Source organism: Prionailurus bengalensis, chromosome B2 (assembly GCF_016509475.1).
Source record: "Prionailurus bengalensis isolate Pbe53 chromosome B2, Fcat_Pben_1.1_paternal_pri, whole genome shotgun sequence".
NCBI classification, from domain to species: domain Eukaryota; kingdom Metazoa; phylum Chordata; class Mammalia; order Carnivora; family Felidae; genus Prionailurus; species Prionailurus bengalensis.
Genome location: NC_057349.1, coordinates 40,459,835 through 40,478,057, shown reverse-complemented (window position 1 = coordinate 40,478,057; position 18,223 = coordinate 40,459,835). Strand labels below are relative to the sequence as shown.

Genomic DNA, 18,223 nt, shown 5'->3' with positions numbered 1-18,223 from the left:
TGTGGGACTCGATCCCACAGACTGGCAGGTCATGACCTGAGCCAAAAATCAAGAGTTGTATGCTTAACTGACAGGGGTGAGCCGCCCAGGTGCCCCTAAAGTATTCTCTTTGTACTCCTTTTACTATATTGTAATAGTTATGGGCTATTAAATTTTGTAATTGCAAGACAGTGTGAAACTTTCTGCCATGGTTTCTGATTTTAAGGCACCCACTTTCTTTTGGAAGGGAGACATTCAATAATTTATCACAATGCAATGTGAGAAGTGCTGAGAGTTTTGGCAGGGATTCTCAAGCTTCTTCAGGTGAAGCTCCAGGGCTTTTTTGTGAAATAATATGACATTTTACTAGAAAAGAAAACATGACTGTATTTTCACAATTATACTCATTTGCAATACAAAGAAGCAATCCAACTCAACACAATGGGCTCTGAGTTTTTCAGTTATTATTCAACAAAGAACTTCCTTCATTTTGATGTCTTCTAGCAGCAATGAAGAGAAGACAGAAAAGACTAAGAAATATTATTAGAAGAACTTGGGGATTAAAAAATTCCTCCATCAGAAAAGATGACCATTAAGTAGGCAGTATTGGGCCCTGGTTCACCTCATGAAATGTAGAGTTTGAAGGCCTTAAAAAGCTGCTTTAATTCCTATTTAGAATGAGGCAGGATGGAAATAAACCTCATTTTTAAGAAATCCAGCCGGCTAAACAATGTGCCCTAAGGTGGGGGCAAAGAGTGGCCGACCTCAGGGGGTCAGGGCAAAGTCTGGCAAGGTTTACAGAGCAAGGGACATATCGGGGAGAACACTGAGTTTGGAAGGCAAAGGGCTTGTTTTGGATACCTAACATGAACTAACTGTGTGATTACTGACAAGCTCCAATCTCTCAGGGCCCATTTGTCCATCCCTAAATGAAGTTAATAGCCACAGCTATGATTTTTAAACTTTGTTCCCTGGTGACCTAGGATTCTCCAAGGTGTCCAGGAGCTTTCTTGGAGGTCTAAATATTGGTGGTGGAGACACTCTGATGTTCCACTTCTCCCCCTTCAATTCTTATTTAGCTAGGAGAAAACAAGTTTGAAAACCGTTTAGCTTCTCCAACTCCTAAAATGCAGTGGTTTTTGTGTGTTGTGGAAGAATGACCATCAACAGTGGTCAATCTGAAAATGAAAACCCAAGGATCATGGGGAGCCTGGGTGGCTCAGTTGGTTAAGCGTCCGACTTCGGCTTAGGTCATGATCTCACGGTTTGTGAGTTTGAGCCCCACGTCAGGCTCTGTGCTGACAGCTCGGAGCCTGGAGCCTGCTTTGGATTCTGTCTCCCTCTCTCTCTGCCCCTCCCCTGCTCATGCTTGCGCGCGCTCTCTCTCTCTCTCTCTCTGTCAAAAATAAACACTAAAAAAAAAAAAAAAGAAAACCCAAGGATCCATAAAAATCAAGAATCATGATTATTTTAGCAACACAATAGTGATATTGTTTGATAAACACATCAAACTTCTTTAAGATAAATTCCAACACAGTGATAATAACCTTAAGATTACTGACTATAAAATCATTAACCACACAAATCAGTGTTTCTCAAGCTAGTGTCTGAGAAAATAACCTTGGGTGATCTGAGATCTCAAGTGTGAGAAACATTAACAGATTCTAAAATTGTCCAGAAATATATACACTGGGGAACTTCGGGGCTCATAAAAATTGTGCTAACCGTGTTTGCTAGCGGCCTCTCAAAATTTCAAGATCCACTTAAGAATCCACAGACAGAAGACCTGTATACACATTGACTGATGCAGAGATGGTCCCGGGGAAAAGCTTTCCAGGCCTCTCTTTGCCATATTCTTTCAGTCTCAGCTGCCAATTTTGCACCAGGCTGGGGGCCCAGGTCCCAACAAAGGAGGTTATCAAAAGAGCGTTGGCTGAGTCCCAAAAGTCTTTGCTGCATCTAGATTCAGAGCTGAGGTGGTTCAAGAGATACCAAACTCAGAAAATAACAAAGCCCTCCAGCAATGAGGGGTGCTCTGAACTCATACTGCATAGCTTGTAGGAGTGTTAAGTTATGGCTCAATTACAGTGGACTAACACACTAGACTGACTTCAAACTTAAATGTTACTAATAGACTATCACCTAGAAATTAACAGCATAAGACAATATCATAGAGCTATCCTCAAAAGCAGGGATCTTGTCATATTCATCTTCATATTCCCAGCAAAGAGCACATAAACAGGTATAAGAAACACTAAATAAATATTCATTCAGGGTTTAAATATAGTGTAGCTGCATTTTATGCAAAGACTGTGTTCCTAAAGACCTCGCATGATTAAAAACGCATGTAATACTAGTCAAAAATTTTTTTTTAATCTTTATTTATTTTTGAGAGAGAGAGAGAGAGAGAGGGAGAGAGAGAAAGCGGGGGAGCAACAGAGAGAGAAGGAGACACAGGCTCCAAAGCAGGTTCCAGGCTCTGAGCTGTCAGCACAGAGCCTGACACAGGACTCGAACTCACGATCTGTGAGTTCATGACCTGAGCTGAAGTCGGATGCTCTACCGACTGAGCAGCCCAGGCACCCCAACATAATTCTAGATTAATTCTAACAAACTGACAAATTCCTAGAGAATACCAACATTGAAATTTTGTAATTCCTCGTGGGACTTACAGATATATTACATTCTGTTAAGATTTTTTAGATAGAATAATGAAATTGGGGTTATATTTAAAAAAATCATCCTTTAGAGATCCATATTGAAGCAGGTGTGAGTTCAATTACTATGATGTCTAGGATTTGCTTCAAAATAATATAGACTAAAGTTGGTTATTATTTTTTTTCATGTTTATTTTTCAGAGAGAGAGAGAGAGAGAGAGAGAATGAGCAGGAGAGGAGCAGAGAGGGAGACAGAAGCTGAAGCAGGCTCCAGGCTCTGAGCTGTCAGCGGACAGCCCGATGTGGGGCTCAAACCCATGGACCATGAGATCATGACCTGAGCTGAAGTCGGATGCTCAACTGACTGAGCCACCCAGGCGCCCCTAAAGTTGGTTACTGAAAACATTGTGGGGTACCTAGGTGGTTCAGTTGGTTGTGTCCGACTCTTGATTTCGACTTTGGTCTCACAATTGATGGGTTCGAGCCCCATGTCAGACTCCATGCTGAAGGTGAGGAGCCTGCTTGCTCCCTCTCTCTGCCCTTCCCTCTCCCCTCAAAATAAACAAACATTAAAAAAGAAACAACCCATGGAGTCCTCGTACACTAAAACTAACATAACGCCATATGTTAACTACATTGGAATTAAAATTTTTAAAAGACATACGAAAAAAAACCTAAAAGGAAATATAGTACACCAAAAAAAAAAAAAAAAAAAAATCAAACGTGGAATCCTGTTCCTCCAGCTCCCGCAGATTCACCAGGAATCGGGGGTTACTATGGAGTTTTCTCCTTGACCCTCTGAGGTTGGTCACTCTTTCCCTCATGTTATAACACATACTCAGGCAAATTTCAGGCAACCTGGGGAACCTGTCCCCAGCTACAGTCAGGTAGGACCTGCAAACAAGGGCCTCTGGTCAGCTCAGAGACACAAATTGAGGCTGCTTACTCTCCAAACTCGGAGAAAGGGTTCAGTTTTTTGGTAGTTTGACTGAAGGGAAATGCTGTAGGTGAAATCTTACTTGGGAGCGTATGACTTAAACCACTTTCAGTATCATTCCTTCCACTCCTTCCCATCAAATACAGGTAATTCCTGTATTTCTCCATACCTCTCTATCCCGTATTTACTCATTTACATTGGAATGTCAGCTCTATCAGGGCAGAGGTTTGCATCTATTCCCCAATGAACCTCAGCATCCAGAACAGCACCTGGCATACGTATTACAAAGCCTCAATAAACTTTTTCTTTCTTACCCCTGGCTTTATTGACATATAGTGGACAAATAAGACAGTATAGGTTTATGGTACACAGTGTGATGATTTGATACATGTGTATATTGTGAAATGATGACCACAATAAGGTTAGTTAATATCTCCATCACCTCACATACTTGCCAATTTTTTTGTGTGGTAAGAATATTTAAAATCTACTCTCAACAAATTTCAAGTATATAATACACTGAAGTCATCAATGCTATGTATGAGATCCCTCAAACGTATTCATCTTATTTTTTCTAAGTTTATTTATTTATTTTGAGAGAGAGAGAGAGAGAGAGAGAGAGAGAGAAGAATACAGAGAGAATCCCAAGCAGGCTCCACACTATCAGCACAGAGCCTAATGCGGAGCTCAAGCTCATGAACTGCGAGATCATGACCTGAGCCTAAATCAAGAGCTGGTTGCTCAACCAACTGAGCCATCCAGGCACTCCCTTCCCCCAACCCCCCCTTTTTAAAGAACTTATTCATCTTATAACAGGAAGTTTGTGCCCTTTGACCAACATCTCCCCATTTCCTAAACCCAGCCTCTGGCAACCAATCACCAACTGAGTATGCTTCTGCAAGTTCAACTTTTTTACATTCTACATATAAGTGAGATCATATAGTATTTGTCTATGTTTGCGTGACTTATTTCACTTAGTTTATGCTATGCTTTCAATGTTCATCCATGCTGTCACAAATGGCAGGGTGTCTTTCTTTCTTATGGTTGAACAATATTCCAGTGTAGGTATATGGGCATGTGTGTGTATAAAACAACTTCTTTGTCGATGTATCCATCGGCAGATACTTAGGTTGTTTCCGTATCTTGGCTATTGCGAATAATGGCACTGTGAACAGGGGGTGCAGATATCTCTTTGGGACAGTGATTTCATTTCCTTCAGCTATATATCTGAAAGTGGGATTCCTGGCTCATATGGTGGCTCTATTTTTAATTTTTTTAGTAACCTGCATACTGTTTTCCATATTGGCCGCACCAATTTACGTTTCCACCAACAGTGCACTAGGGTTCCATTCTGTCCACATCCTTGCTGACATCTCTTGTTTTTTTGCCATTCTAGCAGGTGTGAAGTGATATCTCCTTGTTGTTAGTGAACATTTTTCAAAATGAACCTATCATCCTTTCCAGTATGTTGGCCACAAGATGGCAAAAGCTCCAACAGGATCAGCCATCCCAGGCCCTTCTCCCTGAAACCTACTTTAGTTTTCCAAGAAAGTATATTGTTTTGAAGACCAGGTTATTCCTATGGGAGAACAATCTAAAGTGGAAAATAATTCTACTTAAGCCTAGAATGCACAATGGGGCTAAAGTCATTTCCTGCTCTTCCCCTACATGCTATTCTAGCCAAACTGCCACTCTCCTGCCCCCAAACACAACGTGCACTCCCCCCACCCTTGTCCAGGTGACAATTTTCTTACCTGGAATGCTCTTCCTGGTAGCTTGAACCTCTGCGAATCCTTCTCTGACAACCTTAGCATTCTCTACCTAGAATTCTAAAAGCAACCACCATGTCTTTCGACACTGATCAGACATTACTCTCTGTGGTTATCCTCGCTACGCCTATCTTCTATTCTCAACTAAAGCACAGCCCAAATTTAAGTAAAAAGAGTCTACAGTGCTTTGAGAAGACTGATGAAGAGCAGCTAAGACACCCATCCCGAAGCTGAGCAACTTTTAGACCGCGTCGTGTTTTTTGGCATCAGTGAACTGGAAACACTGGCTCATTACAGTAGATTCTAGCCGCTTTTTTTTTTAAGCATAAATTTCCCCACAAAGGGAATTTTATTGAGGGCACTAGTTTACCTGCCTCTCAAAAGACCAACTGCAACCAAATGAAGGGAACATAACCTCAAGGTTTTATTGTCTTCATGACGCAGCAAAATAAGAAGCTTAGAACTGGATCCCTTGGCCTTTTCTCTTACGTCCTCCCTGTTCAAAATGCTTGCATCTCTTCATAGCCAGCATTCTCTTAGATCTGGGTTGGGTTCGACACATCCAAGCCTCCGCACAATCTTCTTTTGTAGTTTGAGCCTTTTTCTGGAAAATCGGCTTAGTTTGCCCACTGTAGCCACTGCTTCCTGTCATAACGCCACTTTCCCTGGGCATAAAGAGGATCTTTGCCTTTCTTGTACTGGGTCACTTCGTGGGGTTGGTGCTCACCCCACTTCTTGCAGAAAGTGTGGTGGGTTTTAGGAACGTTCACCGTGGCTGCAAGAACGCTAGTGGCACGGAAAGAAAAAGCTCTAGCCTCATTTTGAATCCCTGCCCACCCTACCCTCCCTGTAATGAAGGGACCCTTGGTTCTTTGCCATCTTGACCATGTCCCCCAAACTATCACATCACTTTTTAAATTCTTTGGCTTTGCACTTATCTTTTTGAGAAGACAGACCTTCCTACCCACCTCCAAGTGGCCAACTGACAATGCCTGCCTATTTTTTAAGGCTTTGAGTAAAATTATACTATTTTTTTAACCCCCCAAGCAAAATTAATTGTTTACTTATTTGTATCCCCAGAGCACATCTGACATGTTACTAGCATCTGACAGGTGTGTTGACAAAACTTTGTTTTTCTGGTCCCCTTGTTAATTTACAAGTTCCATGAAAGCTGGGGCAGTTTCTTTCCATCTTTGTATTATCTGAGTTTTGGACAATGCCTGATATAAATGTGTCTAGTAAATGTCTTTTACTTTATTGAATAACTTTACTAAGATTTTGGTCTAAAAAACTAACTTTTCGACGGGTGATGTCAGTTCCTTATTATTTAGTTGCCAAAAATATACAGCTAGGCTACCCATGAGCACTTTCTCGCATCACAAAGCACAGGATTTGGGATGCAGTGTGGAGCGTCCAATGCCCAGGATCTACTGGCTTATGCTGGGCCCTTACGTGTCTAGACAGCCATTCCTGCTGCGTAGAAAAAGTCATGAGAAGTCAACTGACTCCCCATCTCTGCTCCAGATCAGATGACTCAATCTCTGAGGCATAAGGAAGTGTCATTTTTTAAGATTCATAGGACAAAAGGATTGTGTATCCTTCCATAATAATCTATTTAGTATTAAATAAACTTCCCTAAAACAGGGATTTATGTACTAAACATAAACAGAATAATTCCTTGGAGTTCCCAAATCTTTAGCACAGTCATTTATTATATTAATAATAGTTGTGTTCCTTAAAAGACTCACAAGTAAAAGTCTAAGTTGAAGAGTTTCTGGCACAGCCTTGCATGGCTTTTGAGAGTACCAACACTCGACCTTACAGGGAAGAAAAACAACTCAATAATATGGGAAAAAAACAGATGCCCTGCCAAAAAATGTTGTTATAATTTACTATGTTTTAAAAGAGATTGAACATTTTAACGACTATGGAAAATAATATACAGGAAATTATTGAGAAATGATACAAAGAACTGCTGCTAGGGGCGTCTGGGTGGCTCAGTCAGTTAAGTATCCCACTTGTGATTTTGGCTCAGGTCATGATCTCATGGTTCGTGGGATCAAGCCTGGGTCGGGAATCTCTCTCTCCCTCTCTCTCTGTGTCTCCTCCCCACCCCTGCTCACGTGCATGCTCAATCTCTCAAAATAAACAAACATTAAAAAAAAAAAAAGAAATGCTGCTAGCCTGATTGCTATTAAATATTAAGTAAAGTGAAATTGAAACTATTTTTATGATAAATCACGATACTTCAGTATATAGAATAATACATATTAAAAAGATAAGTCAGTTCTCTTCAGTTATACTACTGTTTCAGTTAAAGAATTCTTGTATTTTACTTCCAAATAAAAGGCGAATTTCTGTTTTAATCATCGACTGCCACATTTATTACTTTCTTCCACTAAAAAACAGTCATTTAGAGCCTTAGCTCCAACAACAAGCTGACTTAGCAAAAGGAAGCAATGCCAACATTGAAACTAACCACCCAGAAAGATGAACGAGTATCAACCAAAAACACGTTAGCAAAAATTTCAGGAACAGCATTAAAAAGGAGAAGAGCCAAAGGTAAGTCTTACTTACATCCTCAGATTCTCTGTCTCTCTCTCTCTCTCTCTCTCTCTCTCTCTCTGCCCCTCCCCTGCTTGTGCACGCACTCTCTCTCTCCCTCTCTTTCTCAAGATAAATAAACTTAAATTTTTTAAAAGTTTTATTTATGTAAGTAATTTCTACGCCCAATGTGGGGCTCAAACTCATGACCCTGAGATCAAGAGTCACATGCTCTTCCCACTGAGCCAGCCAGGCACCCATCTTTCAGAGAACAGCTTAATGAAATAAAAGTAAAAACCCTACCAATGTGACTTTTTCTACTTTTAATAACAATGGGTATTACTGTGCAGTACCAGTCACAACAAATAGTAAAAAAGACTGCTTTTTGCATTCCAATCCTACAGTCAAGAATTCACTGAAATACAGCATGGTAATAATTAAGCTATTAAAAAGTAAAAACTGCTGAATCTTTTTCTGTATTTCCTCAAAATAATAGGATGCCATTATTATCCATTAGTGTAGTTTGTAGGTACTGTTGTCCCTATGTGTGGAACTGCTTTTAAAAGATACTTTGAAACGGTAGTAATTATAAGCAAAAAATATTTTTTATTAGCATTCTGGTTAAAGTTATTTTGCAAACTCTTGAGTCTCACTGCTCTCTCTCAATGAGTAACATTCAAAATATTTTGGTTTTATGGTATGTTCCAAGAAAAACAAGCCCTATAAAAACAGCTAACAATATTTAACAAACAAAATTCCATTTTACGAAGTCAATGATGTTAACCAAGGAAGAGATGTCCAGGGTCCCCTTTAGTAAAAGTAGATTCACAAGGACGACGTGTACACAAAATAAATTTTTTAAGGGGAAGAAAATGAGAGAAATTTTTTTAAACTTAAAAATGATTTAAGGGGCAACTGGCTGGCTCAGTCGGCAGAGCACGAGACTCTTGATCTCAGGGTTGTGAGTTCAAGTCCCATGCTGGGTGTGGAGCCTACTTAAAAAAAAAAACAAAACCCAAAATGAACAAATATTTTTAAAGAAGGATTTAAGAAAGAATATGAAGAAATATACTGTATTACTCCAAGCAAAATTTCAGTTTCTACAAAAACTTTTAGAGGCTGAATTAGGGGCGCGTTGGTGGCTCAGTCAGTTAAGGTGTCTGACTTCAGCTCAGGTCATGATCTCCTGGTTCCTTAGTTTGAGCCCCACATAGGGCTCTCTGTTGTCAGAGCAGATCCTGCTCTAGGATCCTCTGTCTCCCTCTCTCTCTGCCCTTTCCCCACTCACGCTCGCCCTCCCTCTCTCAAAAATGAACATTACGAAAATAATTTTTTTTTCCAACGTTTATCTATTTTTGGGACAGAGAGAGACAGAGCATGAACGGGGGAGGGGCAGAGAGAGAGGGAGACACAGAATCGGAAACAGGCTCCAGGCTCTGAGCCATTAGCACAGAGCCCGTCGCGGGGCTCGAACTCCCGGACCGCGAGATCGTGACCTGGCTGAAGTCGGACACCCAACCGACTGCGCCACCCAGGCGCCCCTACGAAAATAATTTTTTTAAGAAGCTAAATTAATCTCATTTTTCTACACTCCATTTAAAAGACATAAACTTCTATCTAATGTAAAGTCTTTTATAAACCCTAAGAAATGCCATGTGAAGGGAATTTATATTTGTACTTATTTCTATCAAAAGACTACAAGGAACAGAGTTTCAGTTGGAGAAGATGAGAAAGTTCTGGAGAAGGATGGTGGGGATGGCTGCACAACAGTGTGAATGTACTTAATGCCACAGAACTATACGTGAAATGGTTAAAATGGAAAATTTTATGTTATGAAAACAATTTTTGAAATAAAAAAATAAAGCATCCATGAACATTCTTACTAAAAAAAACAAGGCCATAACTAGTGGTCCATAACTAGTTGGAGACCTATCATCAAAAAATCTTTTTTTTAAAAAAAATGTTTGTTTATTTTTGAGAGAGAGACAGAGCATGAGTGGGAGAGGGGCAGAGAGAGGAAGAGACAGAATCCAAAGCAGGCTCCAGGCTCCGAGCTGTCAGCACAGAGCCTGACATGGGGCTCGAACTCACGAACAGTGAGATCATGACCTGAGCCGAAGTCTGACACTTAAATCTCACTGAAGGGAGATGAAGGACCCAGGACTCATCGGTTAAAATTAACCCTAGAAGCAGTGGTGTGAAAGAAGTTGAGGCACTTCACCCCACAACTACTGACAGGTACCAGATATGGCTGTGGGAGGAAATCCCCCAAAGGAGGGAGGAGGTTTCTTGACCCTTTGTGGGCCTTTTGGCTGTCTGGTAAAGGCTATGGATCCCTTGCCAGAGTAATACTTCAAAGTTCATAATATATGTAGGACTTTAAAAAAAAATGCATTCATTTAAAAAATAAAAATAAAAAACACATTTATAAAAATATTTAAAAATTGTGATACAGTTATATATGTGATTCTTCATCAACGCATTCTTACAAGATTTAGTGGTGAGTCTAGTAACTACTACCTTTTGGAAGATCGTAATTTTTTCAGGTATCTGCAAATGTAATGGGACAAAAAAATATTTCTAATAGTAACAAATTCCCAGGCATTGTTAATTCGTGGTTTGGGCTGCCTTCATTCATAGATTTAGGAAATGATAAATTTCACCCGGAGTCTAATGAAAGTAACATGCAATGTTCTTCATATCCAAGTTCATGGTCTCCCCTCCCCACACTTCTATCCACAGATCCTTTAGGGGTCGGTCCATAGAGCCTGTGCACTGCTAGGGCCCAGGGCACTTGTTCAACATGTGAAGTGAATAAACTCAATGCAGTAACAAACACAGTGGGATTCTAAACATCTGAATGTCATCCACAAGCTATTTTTATACTTGCTAAGCACAGACTGTGGTCATTTCTAAACACTGTTTGATGTAATTTTTGCAAAGATGCTGAAGGTGCTGCCAGATACACAGGATGGTAGCAGCAAGCTGGCAATTCCAACTGTGCAGAAAGGACACTCTCCAGCATCACCAAAGTTATCAAAAAATTCCCTGAGTAAGGAAGTCAAGTAAAGCTAATATTTTGTATGCTTAGTGGAGAGCAACAGAAACACATTTTACAACGTACAAGCACAAGCCTGCAGTGGAAAAGCTCATCAAAATTCTCAACCTTGGACCAGTGTAAAACACAAAGGCAAATTTCATGATAAACATGCAACAATCTTTTCTGGTAAGCTTAGTCAAAATCCATATCTTCATTCTCCTGAACATCCGAAGTGGAAAACAGTTACATAAATAAATCACGTACTTTTCTAGTTTTTATATGAGTGCTTAGAATTGAATGGACCTCTGAATTAACACCCTTTTGTGTACTCACCTTTTTTTTTTTTTTTTTAAGAGAGAGAGAGCTCGAGTGGGGGAGAGGGGCAGAGGGAGAGAGAGCGAGAATCTTAAGCAGGCTCCATGCTCAGCTTGGAGCCCAAAGTGGGGCTCAACCCCACAGCCCTGGGGTCATGACCTGAGCCAAAATCAAGAGTCGGAATCTCAACCAACTGAGCCACCCAGGTGCCCCCAAAAATCTATATATTCTTTTTTTTTTTTTTTTTGGAGAGAGAGAGTGCTTGTGAGCACAAGTGGGGGAGAGGTAAGAGAGAGAGGGAGAGAGAATCCTAAGAGGTTCCATGCTCAGTGTGGAGCCCAATGTGGGGCTCAAATCCACAATCATGAGATCACAACCTGCGCTGAAATCAAGGATCAGATGCTCAACCAACTGCACCATCCAGGCACCCCTTATTCACTTCTGGGCTATTCTGCTATAGATTACTGTACCCTCAAATAAGGGAGTCAAGTAACTTATAGATGGCCTCCAGTAGTCTAAGAACAAAATACTAAATTTATTTTTAAGGCCAACTCACTTTAAGTTTTTTTCTTTAATTTAAAACCACTTCATTCTCAAAGTGGCAGTCACATGTACCAGAATTGAGTGATGTTAGGGGAAACTGTATAACTGATTTAGAACACAGTCCCATCTTCTAAGACATTGGTGCCTATAACACAACCCTTTTCCTTAGGGAAAACATAAAAACTTTTCATTTGGCTTGACCCTATATTATATCACTTCTGGGTTATTTAAAATAGTACAGTCTGGGGGGCTCGGTCGGTTAGGTGTCCAACTTCACCCAGGTCATGATCCTGCGCTTCATGGGTTCGAGCCCCGCTGTTGGGCTCTGTGCTGACAGCTCGGAGCCTGGAGCCTGCTTCAGAATCTGTGTCTCCCTCTCTCTCTGTCCCTCCCCTGCTTGCACCTTTTCTCTCGGTCTCCCAAAAATAAATATTAAAAAAATTTTTTTTAATAATAAAAAATAAAATAGGACAGACCCGCCCGAATAGACATTTTTCCAAAGAAGACATATGGATGGTCAATGGACACATGGAAAGATGCTCAACATCACTCATCACCAGGGAAACGTAAATCATAATCACAATGAGATATTACTCCACACAAGTCAGAATGCTGGCATCAAAAAAGACAAGAAATAATAAGTGTTGGCAAGGTGGAGAAAAGGGAACCCTCACAAACTGTTTGTAGGAATGTGAATTGGTAGAACCACTAAGAAAAACAGTATGCAGGCTCCTCAAAAAAGTAAAAATAGAAATACCATATGATCCAGTAATTCCACTACTGGGTATTTACCTAAAGAAAATGAAAACACAAATTGGAAAAGATATATGCACCCCTATGTGTATTGCAACAATATTTGCAATGGCCAAGATAAGGAAGCAACCTAAGTGCTCACTGATAGATGAAGATGTGAGATATATATATATATATATATATATATATATACACACACATATACATATACATATATATGTGTATATATATGTATGTATGTGTGTGTGTGTGTGTATATATATATATATGTGTATATATATATATATATATGTATATATATATATATTATTTTTGAGAGATCAAGAATCAGAGCATGAGCAGGGGAAGGGCAGAGAGAGAGGGAGACACAGAATCTGAAGCAGGCTCCAGGCTCTAAACTGTCAGCACAGAGCCCAATGCAGGGTTCAAACCCACGAACCGTGAGATCATGACCTGAGCCGAAGTCAGACGCTTAACCGACTGAGCCATCCAGGCGCCCCAAAGATGTGATATATAAACACACACACACAACACACACACTGGAATATTACTCAGCCATAAAAGAATTAAAAAGAGACCCTGCCATTTGTGACAACATGGATGGACCTAGAGGGTATTATGCTAAGTGAAACACGTCAGACAAAGAAAAATATATGATTTCACTTATATGTGGAATCTAAAAAAACAAACAATAAACCAGAAACAGATCCATGAATACAGAGAACAAAGTGGTGGCTGCCAGAGGGGCAGGGGTTGGGTGGAAAGACAAAATGCGTGAAGGAGGGTGGGTGACATAAGCTTCCAGATTATATAATGAATAAGTCATGGGGGGTAAAATATACAGCATAGGGAATGTAGTCAATGGTACTGTGATAGTGTTAGATAGTGACAAATAGTAGCTAAGCTGTGGTGGGCCTAGCATAATGAATAGAGTTGTGGAATCAGGACGTTGTACACCTGCAACATTGTGTATCAATTATACGTCAATTAAAAAAGGTAAGATAGACCCGTAGTTCTATTCTTGACATTATTCAGTATCATTCTTTTGGACAAATTAGAATAATTTTTTCCTTGAGGATGCAAGCTGGTGCAGCCACTCTGGAAAGCAGTTTGGAGGTTCCTCAAAAAACTAAAAATAGAACACCCTACGACCCAGCAACTGCACTAGGCATTTATCCACGGGATACAGGTGTGCTGTTTCAAAGGGACACATGCACCCCAATATTTATAGCAGCACTATCGACAATAGCCAAAGTATGGAAAGAGCCCAAATGTCCATCAACGGATGAATGGATAAAGAAGATGTGGTTGGTATACACACACACACACACACACACACACACACACACACACACTGGAGTATTACTCGGCAATCAAAAAGAATGAAATCTTGCCATTTGCAAATACGTGGATGGAACTGGAGGGTATTATGCTAAGTGAAATTAGAGAAAGACAAATATCATATGACTTCATTCATATGAGGACTTTAAGGGACAAAACAGATGAACATAAGGGAAGGGAAACAAAAAGAATATAAAAACGGAGGGGGACAAAACAGAAGAGACTCATAAATATGGAGAACAAACAGGGTTACGGGAGGGGTTGTGGGAGGGGGGATGGGCTAAATGGGTAAGGGGCACTAAGGAATCTACTCCTGAAATCATTGTTGCACTAGATGCTAATTTGGATGTAAATTAAAAAAAAAAATTAAAAAAAAGACACAAATTAACTTGCCCAAGATTAAAAAAAAAAGAATAATTTTTTCTTGCTTCATTATGTCTTCAAAGTCGTGCCTAAAGAACACCCTACTTCCCTCTCTAAATATTTAAATTATTAGATTTTGCCTCACTGAGTAAAATTATTCCCCTATGAAGATTTGTCATTATTTAACTTTTCCTTAAACTTTTTATTATTATTATTATTATTTTTTAACATTTATTTATTTTTCAGACAGGGAGAGACAGAGCATGAACGGGGGAGGGTCAGAGAGAGAGGGAGACACAGAATCTGAAACAGGCTCCAGGCTCCGAGCTGTCAGCACAGTGCCCGACGCGGGGCTCGAACACACAGACCGCCAGATCATGACCTGGGCCGAAGTCGGACGCTTAACCGACTGAGCCACCCAAGCGCCCTGACTTTTCCTTAAACTTCTAATGATAGTTTGCAACTTTTGTTAAAGATTCCCTTAACATCCATATGTTTTTTCTTTAAGAAAGCACGTTAAGGTAGCATGATATATTAAGCAGTACCATTATAATTACTATACTAATGATAATGAGCACTGGATTCAACGTTTACTTATTTATTAGGTAAGTCTGTCCTGCAGGGCTAAACAAACATAATAATATGTCCCAGCTTGCGAGTAGCTGGTAATCTTATTAGAAAGGCAAGAGCTACATCTGAAATAATTTTCCAAATTACAGAAAGCATTATCAATAAGCAAGAAAATAAACATACTAGCATGGGTATTTACAGTAAAATTAAGTCCCTTTTATTATTAGTTGATATACCAAGACACATGAGATAATAAAAACTGTAATAGCAGCTAACATTTACTACTGGCCTTCCCTCTGCTAGGCGTTTCACACAGTTCTAACCCTTCTAACACAGTCCTGCCAGGTACGCACTATTATCTCTATTTTTACAGAGAATATAAGATGCTTGCCCAACACTGCAGAGTTTGTAAGTAGCAAGACAGAGGTTTGAACTCAAATCTCTAATTCCCAAGAGATACTGCTTCTCATCTCTGTGGGTGGAAACATGATTTTTGGAAGGTTCAATTTCTAGAAATGTTTCCCATACCAAAAGATAGCAGTCGAGAATCTTAACATTTTCTCCCACGGCAAAAAACCCTCACTATTCCATCAATGAAAATTCTACAATTAAGAAAAATTTTTCATATATATACAGTATATGTATATATACAATTTCATATATATACTGCAAATACCCATGTATGTGTGTTTATATATACACATACACAGACTTCCCGGTAATTCATCATGCATATCAGACCTCTTGTTTTTTAAAAGTCAATGTTTCATATGTTACCATTGCCACAGAGCCCTCCTTTCTTACCCAACTCCACCCCCAACACCTACTAATTCCTGGAAGGTCTAGAGGAGCTCAGCTATCAAACAGAAATATGAGTCACAAGTGAGAGCCACATATGATTTAAAATTTACTAGTAGCCATATTTTTAAGTGTAATTAACTTTAATACATTTAGTCCATAATATCAAAAAATATTTTGACTAAATGGAAAATATTAATATAAATACATTAATAAAATATTTTAATTTTTAACCATTCAACATGTAATTAATATAAAACAAATTAGATATTCTACATCATTTTTTTCAGACAAAGTCTTTAAATCTTACAGTACATCACAACTGGTGCCAGTCATGGCTCAAGGGTTAATAGCCATATATGGCTAGTGGTCACCATATTGGACAGTCCCAATCTATAGACTTCTGTAGAATTTAGTTAAGGTAAAACACTTGCTTACAGGGCCATTTTCCCCTTGTTAGCTCTTGTGGATAGCCACAAAGTGGAACTTTTAAGAACAGCTATAGTGATAGGAATAATATTTACCCTAATTATTTACATAGGGCTTCCTAGAGGTTTTGCCAATTTTTTTTTTATGCAAGAGGTGAAGGGAAGGGAGTTGCCACAGCCCTTATTTTCACCAGAATATAACCCTGCCCACCATACATACATGTGCAGATTTAATTTGAAACAGGAAAAAAGTTGATCATTAAATATCAGTTCCAAAGATAACCCTAGTCTAGCCATTGAGCTGAAATAATCCTAATCTTCTAAGAAACAAAGTTAAATTTTACATGCTTCTCACATATTTAAATACCTTAATATATGTTTCTAAAAATAAGTTATTTCTGGCTCAGTGGGTAGAGCATGCAACTCTTGATCTCAGGGGTTGTGAGTTCAAGCCCCATGTAGAGCTTACTAAAAAAATAAAATAAAAATAAGTTATTTATTTCTGTTTGTGTCAAATGACCATAATTATTACATGGGGAAAAAAATCCAAAAATTATTTGAAAATAAAAGCAAGCAATTTGCTAAAAGGAAACTAAAGCTGATGCTGAGAGCTTCTGGATCAGGTATCCTCACAGAAGCCTCACATCTGGCTCACATGCCCATTTTTATAAACCAGGAACGAAGACTTGCTCTTGGCCCGTGGTTCTCTAGCACCTGGGAGGTTGTTAAACGCGTGAATTCTTGGGCCCATTCCAGACCTAGTGGATCGGGAACCCAGGGGGTGTTAAGCCATCTGGGTAATTCTAATGCACACTCAAGTTTGAGAACCACTAGATCAACATGGAACTGGTACTTAAACCATCTATTTAACTCCAAAAGTTGTGTACTTTTTAGAAGTTTTTTGTTTTTGTTCCTGGTGGGAAGGGGTTGGGAATATCTGCGTGCGCGCGCGTGTGTGTGTGTGTGTGTGTGTGTGTGTAGTAAAATACATATAACATAAATTTTACCATGTTAACTATTTAAAAAAAATTTTTTAATGTTTCTATTTATTTTTGAGACAGAGAGCATGAGCAGGGGAGGGACAGTGAGAGGGGGGAGACACAGAATCCGAAGCAGGCTCCAGGCTCTGAGCTGTCAGCACAGAGCCTGATGCGGGGCTCAAACTCACGGAGTGTGAGATCATGACCTGAGCTGAAGTCGGACGCTCAACCGACTGAGCCACCCAGGCGCCTCCCGCATGTTAACTATTTTTAAGTGTATCGTTCAGTAGTATCAAGTCCATTCACATTGTTGTGCAACCATCTCTACCACCCATCTCCAGAAGTCTTCACCTGGAAAACCAGAAACTCTGTCACCCATTTGACACTAATTCTTCATTCCGCTTTCCCTCCAGCCCCAGGCAACCACCACTGTCCTCTCTGTCCCTATGAATTAGACTCCTCTAGGCATCTCATAAAAATGGAATCTAGAAGTAGAATCTAATTTCACTCAACCCCTACAGCCGCAGAAAAGTTTGGAAAGTACAGAAATTTCTAAAGAGGAAAATGAAAATCACTTATGATACCACTGCCTAGAGGTGACTGCTAGGGACTGAACTGTTGTCTCTCGCCAAGCTGGTGTTTGAAACCCTACCCCCCTGTATGACTGTGTTTGGAGACAGAGTCTTTATGAGGTAACTGAGGTTAAATGAGGTCATAATGGTAGGGCCTTAATCTGATAAGGCTGGTGTTTTTATAAGAGGAAGAGATCCTGGAGCTCCCATGAAGACGCAGTGAGAAAACGGCAGTCTGCAAGCCAGGGAGAGGGCCCTGCCCAGCGATCAAATTGGCCGGCACCCAGATAGATGCTGGACTACCCAGCCTCCAGGACCGTGAGAAAATAAACTTCGGTTGTTTAAGCCACCCATCAGCCTATGGTATTTTGTTACGGGCTCTGGAGCTGACTAATGCCGTGGAACATGATTTTTCAGTCTTTTTCTTTAGTACATTTTTATTTTTTAGGTATATTTTTATACTTAAATGAAATCAAAGCCCATATGCCTTTTTTCACTTTCCCAGCATTTTCTAAATCTTGTGTTCTGCAGAATTGTGTTCAGCAGGACCTTAATTTTTGGAAACTGGGTTTTAAAGTGACGTCAGGTTTCTGCTGCTAAATTCTCAGAGGATCTTCTACACTAAACTGGGAAT

General features: G+C 39.8%; 1 protein-coding gene and 1 pseudogene across 2 annotated transcripts in view; both read right to left on the bottom strand.

The window, feature by feature from the left end:
- BICRAL (BICRA like chromatin remodeling complex associated protein) overlaps positions 1–18,223 on the bottom strand; it is a 79,785-nt gene that overhangs the window by 45,671 nt on the left and 15,891 nt on the right. The window lies entirely within an intron of this gene.
- LOC122490458 lies at positions 5,663–6,376 on the bottom strand (annotated as a pseudogene).